Raw genomic sequence first — 14,025 nt, forward strand, 5'->3', positions numbered from 1 at the left:
GGCACAAGTGTAAACGGGCCCTTATTGTTACAAAGTCTTGGTTATAAAGCCAAAATGGGGCGTTTTTTTTTTTATTTTTTATTTAAATGCTCTCATGTTAGACCAGGCATGGGCAAACTTGGCCCTCCAGCTGTTAAGGAACTACAAGTCCCACAATGCATTTGCCTTTGAGTCATGACTGTGGCTGTAAGACTCCTGCAATGCATTGTGGGACTTGTAGTTCCTTAACAGCTGGAGGGCCAAGTTTGCCCATGCCTGTGTTGGACCTACCATCTCTGTTTTTATCTAGCAGTTTCTCCATTATGAAGAATGCTGGACGGGTAGTATTATGAATGGTATACAATAGTGCAGTATTAGGATATTTTTTTTTTTTTTTTTTTTTTTACTTTTTCATGACTAGACAAGACACAGAACATTTATGTTGCGCTTTTCTCCCGGTGGACTCAAAGCACCAGAGCTGCAGCCACTGGGACGCGCTCTATTGCCAACGGCAGTGTTTTGGCCAGGGACTCCTACTGAATAGGTGCTGGTATACTGAACAAGGAAGAGCCGAGATCCCTTGTCTCCTGTGTCAGAGGCAGAGACCTTAACCAGTAAACTATCCAGCAGTCCAAGTGAATGTGACCATTGGTGGATTACAAACCTCAAGTCATTGCACACAGTTTAAAGTGGACCTGAACTCTTGCACAAGACAGAAGGAAAACACAGAGAAATGCACTCTGTATTTATTTAGAGAGTTTAGCCCAGCGTTGGCGAACCTATGGCACGCGTGCCCGACCCGGCACGTGTAGTCGAATCTGCTGGCACGCCAACGATGCTGCGCTATGAACTGGCCGCCGAGCCAGTTCATAGCCCGCAGCCCCGCTCCAGCCCGCAGTCTCCCGGGAGGCAGAGCAGGGCTACGGGAAGATGGCGTCTGAAGCCCTGTACTGGAGACTATTTGTGTCTCCAGTACAGGGCTTTGGGCGCCATCTTCCCGTAGCCCTGCTATTGCATTCAGCGTGGGAGATATGCGGGAGGCTTGTCCGTGTGGTTTTTTTTTTTTTTTTTTTTTTTTTTTTTTTTGCAGGTGAAATGTTGCCCATTGGGCTCTATTCATAAAAGGTTACCGCAAGTTTTCCGCTCAAAACAGCGGATTTTCCCGTCCATTTAGCAAAGTGGGCATTCATAAAAGCTGTTCCCGCATGAAAATCTACAATCCCCCAGCAGAGCGAGAAATTTCTGCCCTCTCCAGTGTTTTTCTAGATTTATCTAGAAAAAAGTAACAAAATGGCCATTCATAAAGTTTAGAGGAAGCGGTATGTGGACGGGAAATACTGCTTCCTCTGATTTTGCGGATTACATACAAGTGAATGGGACAGACCTCCCAGAGAGAGCAGTGCACGGAGGGACTCTGCCGGCTGAAGTGTTTCCGCATGCCTTCCGACAGCTTACCGCCAGCCTTCAGCGGGAGATCTCCGCACTTGCATCGCAGCTGGCAACATTTTTTTGAATGACCACCCAGAAGTCTAAAATACCACTGTGGTATTTTCCCTCCAGGAGTTTTTTTCGCCACAACTTTATGAATAGAGCCCAATGTGTTTTCTGGTGAAATGTGGCCCACTGTGTCTATTTTCTGCTGATATGTTGCCCACATTGCGTGATTTTCTGCTGATATGTTGCCCACATTGCGTCTATTTTCTGGTGTCTGGGGAAACTGTTGCTGCATTTATTTAATGGTCATAGTTGGCTATATTTGCTGCTTTGGGGTTACGGCGGTCTCTGCACACCCATGATGCGAATCCTCGTTTCACCACATCATGGCGGAAACGCTGCTTTCTTATGCCTCACTGTTGCATCATTGTTGGCTCCGCCCATGCAATGTCATAGCCACGCCCATTTTTCGGCATGGCGCCAACACCCCCCATTGGCACTCAGTGATAAATAAGTCTGTTAGGTCGCAGTTTGGGCACTCGGCCTCTGAAAGGTTAGCCATCACTGGTTTAGCCTGTCTAATTAACCCTCATTGTTACCATTACACTCATTCATCGCTTCTACCCATGCATGCACCCGATTCACCACCCGCCCAAGATTTCCCAGCGCTTCCGGACTAAAATAGGTCAAATCCAAAATGGTCAAATGTTTAGACTGGTCACACTTGCCAAAACTAGTGAGCATTTTTGCAATGTGAAAAGGCTTATCATAACACAATTGCAGTGCGGTATTCATTTTCCAGCTGCAATGGGGGAAAAAAATACCAGCTCTACTGCACCCTTTTTTTTTTTTTTCGTCGAATGTCGCATGCGATTCCCTATTACCGACAGTTGGCTGCTGTTGGCCAGCAATACAGATTCGTCCCATCAACTCATGTGGACCCTACCTAAGCGCTGGAACCCACTAGAGTGATTTTGTGAGCGTTTAGGGAAGCGATTCAAACCGCTAGAGATTTTCCCTAAATGCTCAGCTAATGGGCCAAATTCCACTGGCGCGATTGCGATTTACCAAATCGCAAAACGCAGGACATGCAGCATTTTAGCGGTTAGCGTTTCTGCAATGTAAAATATATAAACGCTGGCATAATCGCTCGTCAAAACCTACACAGAGCGATTTGCTAGCGCTTTTACATTACTGCACACTGTAACAAAGTTACACTTAAGGACCAGTCAGAATTAAAAATGCTAAACGCTTACACTTTTTAAAGGAAGCTACCACAATCGCTTACAAACCGCTCATACAAATCGATAGCGATTTGTAGTGGGTTCCAGGCCTCGGGGCTCGTTTCCCTTTGGGGTGATTCGCAGCGATTTTGCCACACACTAATCCTAAAGCCTGGTACACCCATCCAGTTTTTCCACTTCATGTACTGAGAGCTTACCTACAGTGTGTTCATAGGATTCAAATTCTGTTGGCCCTCATACTACTTGGAGGTGGAATAAAAATTGGACATATATACATATGGGGAATCGTAGCCCATTGAAATCTATGGGCTGCTTCTGAATCTAAGAAACTAACACTAGTACAAAGGGAAAACTTGCCCTTAAAGGAGAACTGAGGAGAGAGGTATATGGAGGCTGCCATGTTTATTTCATTTTAAGCAATACCAGTTGCCTGGCAGCCCTGCTGATCCTCTGCCTCTAATACTGTTAGCCATAGCCCCTGAACAAGCATGCAGCAGATCAGGTGTTTCAGACTTTAAAGTCAGATCTGACAAGATTAGCTGCATGCTTGTTTCTGGTGTTATTCAGATACTACTGCAGAGAAGTAGACCAGCAGGGTTGCCAGGCAACTGGTGTTGATTAAAAGGAAATGAATATGGCAGCCTCTGTATACCTCTTTCTTCAGTTCCCCTTTAATGCGTGACTCGCATGTACGCCCGTCCCTCGCTGCTGTCCGAAATCTGGCCGCGTGGTGTGCGCCAGGCACAATGGAAACAGGAGGGGGCAGGGCTTTTATTATATTGGATTAAGATGGCCATACACATAAATTATACACATACATTTTCTAATTTGATTCATTTGCTAGGACTCTATTCCCCAAATCATCAGATCAATTGATTTTTGATCATATTTTTTTTTTTTTTAAACAAAAATGGATAAATTGATTGAAAGAATCGATCAGAACAGATGAAAAATGTATAACAATTGGAGGCATTGGCAGATCGATAGCTTTGCACTGCATCGAACAGTGCAACTCTGTAGTTGATGGTTTTGTGTGGTGTGTTTTTTTTTTTTTTTTTTTTTTTTTTTTTTCAATAAATTCGCTGCGGGAATCTATTGGAAATTTAAAGTGCAATGTGTGGAAGGAATCCATTCTTATCGGAAAGGAGTCGCTCGTTTTGGAAGATTGGGTGGGAAATTGGTGTATGCCAGCTGAAGCAGCTTTAAGCTTTTTTTTTTTTTTTTTTTTTTTTTTTAGCACAGAAATACGTTGTACCTTTTTAAGTGCAGTCGTAATAGATTAGGTCTGAAATACTCCAGTCTGCCATCAGACAATGGCATTGTTTTACTATAGAACAAATGTCTAAATTGGATGTGATTGGAAGTACAATGAGATCTGCAGTGTGGCCTGCTAACCTTCCCATATAACCTGACATTTAGCTGGAAAGGCCATGTGTAACCTCCCTGCCCTCTGGCTGTAACCCAAGCATACAAATGTGTATTGGTGACACACGGCTTATGGATGATGAGTGGCCATCTGTGCTTTCCTGGTATAGCATATCAATCAGTGCATTGCAGGAGAAGATTGCTAGGAAGAAGAATGGGGGGGGGAAGGGTTGGGCTGTCCTGTTGTCTTGTTTAAAAAAAAAAGTGGGTGTGTGTGTATCATACCTGTATCTTAATTTACAGCATGTGTAGGCAGCAAAAAGTCCGTGTTTTTTTTTTTTTTTTTTTTTTTTTTTTTTTTTTTTTTTTATATATACAGTGGCCCTGTAATGGTAACCGCCTCCCTGCTTGTGATGACAGCTTGCTGACTGCTGCTATACATACTTACTGCCAAGCTACCTATCCATCATGGCACTGTAATGGGTGGCTTGGAATGTCAAGGCAACTCTCAAAACAGGGAAACATCCTTTTGTTAACCCCTTCAAAGCCCTGGCAGCATGCATGTGACTACCAAAACTGATACAAAAGGTAGGTATTCACTAACCTTGCACAGTAGATTTATTTATTTTTGTAATCCAGATCTTGGCTAAAGAGCACTCTCAATCCAGGAAAAAAGATCCCAGCCTTGTGGAGATATTTATAAAGCGCCAACATATTCCGTGGCGCTATATAGATATAGGGATGTATGATGTCGCCATCTTCTCCATTGAGTACTCGCACAGTATTGCATTTATTTGCCCCAGGCAGTGTCATTGTGCGTATGCTTGCTGCAATGCATTCAGGGAGAGGTGCATGCAGTAAATGGCGCAGGGGAAAAAATGGTGCACTGTTCCACCGATAAATGTATCATAAAACGCTATTTACCGTTTTAATGTGAATACTTTAAAATGGTAAATGGCGTTTCAAGATACATTTATCGGGGGATTGGTGCGCCATTAGAAAAAGCAGAGGGGTTTCACTACAGCTACATTCTCACGTTTCCGGGAATCCTTGCTAGCGTCCAAATCCATGGCAACAGAGAGGAATCCGAGGCAGCCTCTGCTAGATGTTTCCCCAGTCTGGCCAATGAGCACAAAGGAGGAGGGCAGCAGAGACGTTCCACAGACACTCCCTACTACAGACACCAGTACGTAAAGGACCACTATCGCGAAAAAAAGTAGGCAGGTAAAAAATTTGACAGATGACAGGTTTTGGGCCAGTCCATCTTTTTAAGGGGGATTTTCAGGGCTTTCTTTTTCAACAGCATTTCCTGAACAGTTGCAAAATCTAACTGACATAATAGTGTGCAAGTAATTAGGGAGGCCGGCTGGTATCTTGCTATTTTGGCAGTTAAACTGCTGTTCAGGAAATGCTGTTGAAAACAAAGAAAGCCCCCAAAGCCTGTCAACTGTCACGTTTAACTGCCTACTTTTTTCGCGATAGTGGTCCTTTACGTACTGGTGTCTGTAGTAGGGAGTGTCTGTGGAACGTCTCTGCTGCCCTCCTCCTTTGTGCTCATTGGCCAGACTGGGGAAACATCTAGCAGAGGCTGCCTCGGATTCCTCTCTGTTGCCATGGATTTGGACGCTAGCAAGGATTTGATGCTGCGCAACTTACCGTAATGCCCCGTTATCGTCTCATACAGGCAATGAACAGTATGCTTCCAAGTCATTACTGAGCATGTGCAAACAGTCTAGCGCAGCTAATAACGTGTATAACGCACAGTATGCAGTACTTTCACTTAACGTGCAGCGTTCGACACCAACGCAATGTGTGCACTGTGAACAGGGCATTGAATTTTTCATTGCAGTGAGTTATTTTGCGCTAAATGTTTTAACATCGCACTGTGAAAGAGACCTTAAGGAGGAAAAGGCTTGCTATACGATGACTATTGCTGCATTTATCTACTAATTCCTATATATGGTCTAATTTGCGAACGATGCACACAAATGATACTAACTTTTTACATGCTGCTACCTCTGTGGAATTATTCAATTTCTCATAGCCAATTGATTTTTTTTTTTTTTTTTTTTTTTTTTCCTTCCCTGAATCCTTAGATACATGGACTTAGGTGATACCACCTGTTCTATTCATTGAGGTCAGGTTGCATGCAGAGTGTATGCGTGTGGAGTGCTTTGATTAGATTAAGCTGGCCAGCTATGTGTAATATGAAGCGCTGCTGCTTGCTCTTGCGTTTAACATATTTTATGGTCGTATTAGTAATAAAGTTTTTTTGTGCAGGCTCTTTGGGGAAAATGGTCCTCCATATGGACAAGAGAGTAAAAAATGGCGCCAGGGGAAAAAATGGCGCATGGTTCTGAAGCATAATGCTGATAAAACGATATTTAGCGTTTTAATGTGATTGTGTTCCAAACGCAATTTTTCGTTTTGAGTGTTGCTAAAGGTTTTTTTTTTTTTTTTTTTTTTCAGAAGATACAGCGACAGTCTCCCCAGGCTGCCTGTGGTGTGGTGGAGTGGGAGAGTGCATTGCCCGGCTGCCTGCCGTGGGGCATGAGGAGGCAATAGCTGCCCGGGAAAAAGTGTAGCAGATGTGCGCAGGGAGTGGGGGCCAACTCCTACCCTCTGTTCCTCACCTCGGGAGCCCCCTCCTTTTAATGAGTCAGCGCAGCGGAAGATGCAGCTGATCAATCACCTCCCCAGTATGCAGCTCCGGTCTTCAGCAAACGTTAGAGCTGCAGGTCTACGCTGTTTCTTGTAATCGCCATCGATGCCACCTGAAAACGGTAAATTACGTTTTCCATACATTTGAATGGCGCGCCAGAAAGTAGCTGCGGAGCTATGCGCCAGATTTTCCTGCTTCCACAGGAACAGCCCCGCATAGGTAATATCGCTCATTGCAATCCTTGTGCACGTTCCCTCAACTGCACACTCCATTAAAGAGAAACCGTGACTAAGGATTGAATCAGTAGCTGATATCCCATTTCCCATGAGAAATCTACTCCTTTTCTCAAACGAATCATCAGGGTGCTCCGTATGGCTGATTTTGTAGTGAAACCCCTCCCACAGTGTGATGTCAGCACCTCACAGCACTGAGGTACTGACATCACACTGTGGGAGGCTTGTTGCAGTGTGGTCAATAACAGCTGTTTTCCACTACCAAAAATGCAAGTAACCTCTCCTTCCAGTGACCTCACCTTTCATCAGTAAAAATGTCACAATGTGATAAATGTCAGAATGTAAATCAGGGAGAGGAAAGATTTTACAATGAACAAACACTGACTAAATCATTTATACATAATTTTTATAAAAATTAAGCACCATTTTGACATTATTTTCACTGGAGTTCCTCTAAGAGTGTGCCCAGATGCCTTTACACCAAAAATAATAGAGCATTCCAAGAAAAGTCTTAGTATTTTTTTTCTGATACAGTTGATTATAACCTTATTTTCTATTCAAGTTTACTGTAAGTTGACTGGATGGCATTAGTGAGATGTGCTGAAACTCTAACAAAAACAGGACCTCAAACCTGATGTGGTAGGGCCCTTTTCCATTGAAAATCGCAATGGCAGCGCTGAGATGCAATCACCATTTTCTTCATGTAAAATATGCTGATTTAGCAGCACTTGCGATTGGCTGCTTATGGCTGTCAAGCCTATGAAAAATGCAGCAAGCCGTATTTTAAAAAGTTGCAAAGTTAAATTTGCACTGGTGGAAAACCACTTCCACAATTACCATTAAAATCTGGTTACCATTGGGATCGCAGAATCAAAAGCGTTTGCATAAAGGCAACACAGCTGATAAAGGACCTTAATGCAGTACATATGATATGCTTATTAGGATCAATTAATTGAAATGTACATAAAGGGAGAGGAGGATACAATGATGCATATAGCAGACACACACACACACACACACACACACACACACACACACACACACACACACACACACACACACACACACACACACACACACACACACACACACACACACACACACACACACACACACACACACACACACACACACACACACACACACACACACACACACACACACACACACACACACACACACACACACACACACACACACACACACACACACACACACTAAACTGATTTCCAGTACAATTTTTGAATGTACTTATTGCATTTTTTGTTAGCTAAAAGAAATACCTGAACATGGGCTATAAAGAGGGTGGTTTTTAAAAAGAGGAAAAAAGTTGGCTGCTAGACGCAGCTGTCGCCACATGACTGATGGAATTACAGTCTGGCATGCCACACAACCTGTCTCCCAACTCCTCCAACTCCTTACTGGCTACAGTACACAGTTATCCTCCTTGCCTGATTTTTGACCGAGTAATGTCATTTGTTTGATGATACTCTGGGTCCTCCCTCCCCCATCACAGCAGCATGTGTGGAAGTTGATCTGTTCTGTAGTAAAATGTAAATCTGAGAGAAGCAGTTTCATTGCTAAACATTCTTTTCAATGACTATTTCCCTGGCAGCCTGAAGAAATCGATGAGCTCAGTGCAGATAACGCAAGTATTGTACAGACATTAAGGCCTCTTTTTCGCAGTGGGAAATTGCGTTCTGGTGCGACGTTAAAGTCGCACCGCAAACATGCGTCACGGCCAAAAAGTCGCAACATAGCGTTACCAACGCATACAGCATATACAGTAGAAAATAGAGGCGATGAATAGTATGTCTCAAAGTCATTACTGAGCATGTGCAAACAGTCTAACACAGCTAACGTGTATAACGCACTGCATGCAGCACTTTTACTTAACGTGCAGCGTTAGACACCAAAGCAACGTGTGCACTGTGAATGGGGCATTGATTTTTCATTGTAGTGAGTTATTCTGCGTGAAATATTGTTTTAACGTGCGACTTAAACGTCGCACTGTGAAAGAGGCCTAAATGGAGGCTTAAGTCTAAATTATAAAAAAAAATAAAAAAAGTTGAACTTACCTGAGGCCTCTTGCAGCCACTTGGAGTCCTCCTGTGCCCACAACGCAGGTGCAAGTCCATCCGGTCAGCAACTGTGACCCCCTGCTAAGCTGGCCGATCGCTGCAAATCGGCTGCCACGCCCACACTAATCGCACTCCCATGGACAGGAGAGCTCTGTGCAGAATATTGGCCGCCGGAGTACAATAAGGATGTGCATGGCCGGTCAGCTTAGCAGGGGTTGCCGCTGCTGGCTGGAGGGGCTTATACCAGCATCCTGGGCACAGGAGAACTGGAGGCTGCAAGAAGCCCCCGGGTAAGTGTAATTAAAAAAAAAAAAAATAATTAAAATGGTGGTGTTGTAGTACAAAGCCTGCATACAGCGAGTTAGAATAATGTGATCAGTTATGCCCAGTGCACACCAAAACCGCGAGCAGATCTGCAAAACGCTAGCGGTTTTGGGAGCAGATTTCAGAGCGATTCTAGGCATGTTTAGAGCGGATTTCTAAACATGCCTAGCGGTTTTGGCTGCGTTTTTGTGTAGCAGATTACACAAATTGTTACAGTAAAAGCTGTACTGAACAACTTCTGTAACAAAAACGCCTGGCAAACTGCTCTGAAGTACCGTTTCAGAGCGGTTTGCATTTTCCCTATCCTTTACATTGAGGCAGAAACGCTTCTGCAAACCGCAAACTTGCAGCAGGAGGCACTTTGCGGTTTGCTACAAACCTCAAACCGCCGGTGTGCACCATCTCATTGAGATGCATTAACCGAGTGGTTTGACAGGCGGATGCGGCCGGCGGATTGCATCCACAGCCGCTCTGTGTGCACTGGGCCTTAGAACTTGCTGTGAACAGGTCCGTAGAATTGTATAGGCAGAGAATTTTTCTGCATTGCAACTGACAATTGTGAACATGGCCTCAAGGTGCACATACACTAACCTGCGGGCCATCGGCAAGTTCTGCTGTCCCATCGCTACAGGCCATTGATCTACCGCCATGCCCCTAACACAACCTGATCAGGCTGCCACGTTTGGGTATCCATTTATGCCAGATTTGATCAGTGATATATCTGCTCGGGAAAATCGACTGGTGTATGGGCATCTTTAATATCTTGTGGCACAGGGAACAAAAGAAAACGGGAACAAGTGTGCTTGTTTAGCAATCTGCCATGAGGACATGGGGCAGCTGTACACAAGCTAGATTCTTCGTACAGGTGGCTAAGAATAATCATTTCTTTAACCTCCTCCCTAACGCCGATCGGTCTGGAGAGGGTGGCAGCCCCAGGACAGCGGGGTTTTGCAGGACATCTCACGTGCCGATGCGCGCATCTCTGCTTGAATGACGGCGCTCCGCTCTGTCAACAGTCTCCCAGCGCCGATCTCCGCTAGGAGACTGTAAATCGATGGCGGTTTCACCATCTAACAATGTACAGCGATGCGATCTATGGCAGTGCTGCACTGCAGACAGCTGTGGCACTCAGCTGTCCCCTAGAGAGGCTCAGCAGCGATCAGCTCTCCTAGGCTGATACCTATGACAGCTGATCGCTGTCATTGGCTGGGAGAGGGAGGGAGGGCAGGGAAAATACATTTAAAAAAAATAGGGAATTTTATTTAAAAATAAACAACCCTGCAGCGATCTGAGCCCACCAACTGAAAGCTCTGTGGGTGGGCAGAAAAGGGGGTAGGGGTCTGGGGATTCATTTGTGTGCTCGGTTGTGTGGCTCTGCATCAAGCCATTAAAGCTGCCCCTTATATTGTGTTCAGGGCTTAGAAGGAAATAAACTAACATACATTATACTGAAATTGATATAAAAGCATTAATCTTTGAAGAAAATGCATATAGTGGGACTAGGTCCTTATTATGGTGTGGCTAATGTAATAAAGCAGATGGGGGAATTCCGACTCTTTTGATGTAACGCTGCTTTGGGTATGGCAAGCTTCTCTCCCTCCCCCTCATCCCAAGCAGAACGCTCAATCAGCAGGCAAGAGCATTGCTTCCCATTCTGATACTGTTATCTAATGTTGCAGTTCTCAGAACTAGGAGCAAATTGTATCTGGCTAGAATACATTTCTACACAGCTACAAGACTGCTACACATAAGCTTGCATGGAATAATTTGTAACAGTGTTCCTTGAATAGTATAGAGATCACCTACAGAGTTCTGTTTTCCATAAGGAAATAGTGTCTCAAATTTCAGTTAAATGTTCAAGGGCCTTCTGGAAAGAAAACAGTGTCTGCTGTTACCTGCCACACCAGGTATTCACATGCATCTGTTGGGTTTAGCCTCTTCTCTTCCCACACCACTTGTCACATCAATGCAGAATGCTGGTAACAGTTTGTTCAGCACCCTTAACATAAAGCCCCCTACTCCGTGTTATACATTTCTCCTACCTCTAGGTGAGAGTCTGATGCAAATACAACAAAGAGATTGATTGGAAAAAAAAGTATACACTATAAAAGAGTTGATTGTGTCACATGAGCTGTTTACTCAATTGATAAATGGCTATTATCCAGGGCTGGATTTACCATGAGGCACTGTAGGCACATGTCTACAGGTGCCTGATGATGGAATGGGGGCTCACTCCTCTCCCAGAGCGCCTCCCTCCATCCCTATGCAGAGTCCTGAGAGTGTAAATCCGTGTTAAGGCTCGTACACACGCCGTCACCTCCCGCCCGGCGGATCGTTCAGAAACAGCCTTATCAGTCCGCCAACAGACTGTACACACGCTGTACTGTCTGCTGAAAACCCGCCCAGCAGGAGGTGACGACGGACCAGTCGTTGCCTTTAGTACGGCGTGTGTACGAGCCTTTACTCACCCAGCTTTCGCCATATCAATTGAGTAACCTTTACATTATGCATCACTCTTAAGCCCCATACACACGCTCAATAGCGATCTTTTATGCAGCACAATTGAACAACTTTTGTTGTGAAACAGCTAAAGTATTTTGCTATTGTTCAAAAAGCTGATAAGACTGGTAAGGACACAAATGGAGAAACTCACTCCTAAATAGTTCTCTGCTGCTTTATAAAGCCTGCAGGCTGCTTATAATGCTTCATACACACTTGAGATAAAAGTCTTTGGAAAATGCAAGATCACAGACCAATTTTACCCCCTTCCATGTAGTATGAAAGCCATACTCTACACAGGCTATTCTATGGAGCTGAAGTCCCCATCAGATAAAAATCTTTGCAAGATGCTGCACACAAAGATGCCCGTACACACTCAAAAGATTATCTGCAAAAGATCTGTTCCTGCAAAAAATCCATTCCTGCAAAATGCATTCATAGTCTGAGATCTGCAGATCCTCATACACACTTGGTTTAACAGACATTCATCTGCAGATCAGATCCACCAGGATGGATCTTCAGATCTGCAGATGATTGCCAGATATGCAGATGAAGTCTGTTAAACCAAGTGTGTATGAGGATCTGCAGATCTCATAGACTATGAATGCATTTTGCAGGAATGGATTTTTTGCAGGAACAGATCTTTTGCAGATAATCATCTTTTGAGTGTGTACGGGCATCTTTGTGTGCAGCATCTTGCAAAGATTTTTATCTGATGGGGACTTCAGCTCCATAGAATAGACTGTGTAGAGTATGGCTTTCATACTACATGGAAGGGGGTAAAATTGGTCTGTGATCTTGCATTTTCCAAAGACTTTTATCTCAAGTGTGTATGAAGCATAAGCCAATGAGAAGTGCACACATGTTACACTTAGCTTGCAGTGATTAATCAAACAGAAGCTGAGCAAGTCAGCAAGTCGTTGGAGAGGGCTTCAGTTGCATATAGACAATGGCTATATGACCAGCAGGGGGCACCAGCGTGCAGGATATTCCCTCTCATCTGCCCCCCTCCTAAGTAAACTGCATGGGATACTACAATAAAATTAAAAACAATGGTGCATGAGCCAGCCTGGGGCCCCGGGAACTCTTACTGCCCGGGGCCCCAGAACCAGCATCTAACACCATATGTGAGCACAGCCAAACCCTTGGAGCTGCCACCCCCAAGGCCTGTCTCCAACTGCTCTAAAACTTACCAAACACACAAATGGAGAAACTCACTCCCAAACAGTTCTCTGCTGCTTTATAAAGCCTGCAGGCTGCTTATAAGCCAATGAGAAGTGCACACATATGTTACACCTAGCTTGCAGTGATTAATTTAAAAGAAGCTGAGCAAGTCAGGGGGTGGCAGCTCCAAGGGTTTGGCTTGGAGCTGCCACCATTGGTGGACACAATCGATTATGAACGAGTGAAAAGTCGCCCGAATGAATTTTCGTCAAATGATCTTGGTTGTGATAGGAAGCAAAGATTGGTTAGTTGATGGTGTAGTGAACGTTTTTTCGTCTGATCAGAATTTCTGATCGCTCAAACGATTTTTTGCTAGAAATTGGACAGTTAGTGGCCACCTTTAGTGTACATTTATTCCCCTGGTAAATGACTGAAGCAATGCAGCATTGAGCCTGTCTCGAATTGAATATGGCTTAGCCAAAGCTACATATACCCTAGAGTGGTCACCTGACATGATTGTTCCTCTTTGTGGGTGGCATTTTTAGGAGTGAGTGTTGTACTGATTGTTTGGCCTCCTGCTGGCATCGTATACTAATCCTATAGAGATGAGCAATGAGCAGAACTCTGCTGCTGGACCTTCTATTGGTGTCCCTTGCTTATGTGGAAACGTCAGTCTGTCCCACCAGATTGCTGAAGAGAAGTCCACTTATACCAGGAGGCACCTATATACCCTTTCATTAGGGACAATAGTTTTGCTCAGGAAAGTGTAAAACGTGTATTAGCTGTTGTGTTTTTTTTTTTTATTATTATTTCTAAGCCATCCCCTTTGTGTCCACCCTGGGCATGCCTCCTTCTGCCCCACCCCACTGTGAAGCAGTCTTTGGTGATCTCATCTGCTGGTTTTGTTGTGATAGTTGATGCAAGCTGCATGTACAGGGTTTTTTTTTTTTTTTTGGAGGGAGAGGAGATGCAGGAAACTTGCTGTGTGGTTTACCAGTGCAGGAAACAGCTCACTGAGGTTGTAAACTGTGCTTTCTATC

General features: G+C 44.3%; 1 protein-coding gene across 2 annotated transcripts in view; it reads left to right on the forward strand.

Annotated features, from left to right (window-relative positions):
- The window catches only part of LOC137571527 (phospholipid scramblase 2-like), a 68,265-nt gene that overhangs the window by 15,835 nt on the left and 38,405 nt on the right, over positions 1-14,025 (forward strand). The window contains exon 1 of one of the 2 annotated variants that reach the window (XM_068280757.1): positions 6,525-6,805. The exons of the other annotated variant lie outside the window; for it this stretch is intronic. The gene's annotated coding sequence lies outside the window, so the exon portion shown is untranslated. Of the gene's footprint in view, positions 1-6,524; positions 6,806-14,025 lie in introns of those variants that run through there. 2 annotated transcript variants of the gene reach the window in all.

The sequence above is a fragment of the Hyperolius riggenbachi genome, chromosome 4 (assembly GCF_040937935.1).
Source record: "Hyperolius riggenbachi isolate aHypRig1 chromosome 4, aHypRig1.pri, whole genome shotgun sequence".
Lineage (NCBI taxonomy): Eukaryota > Metazoa > Chordata > Amphibia > Anura > Hyperoliidae > Hyperolius > Hyperolius riggenbachi.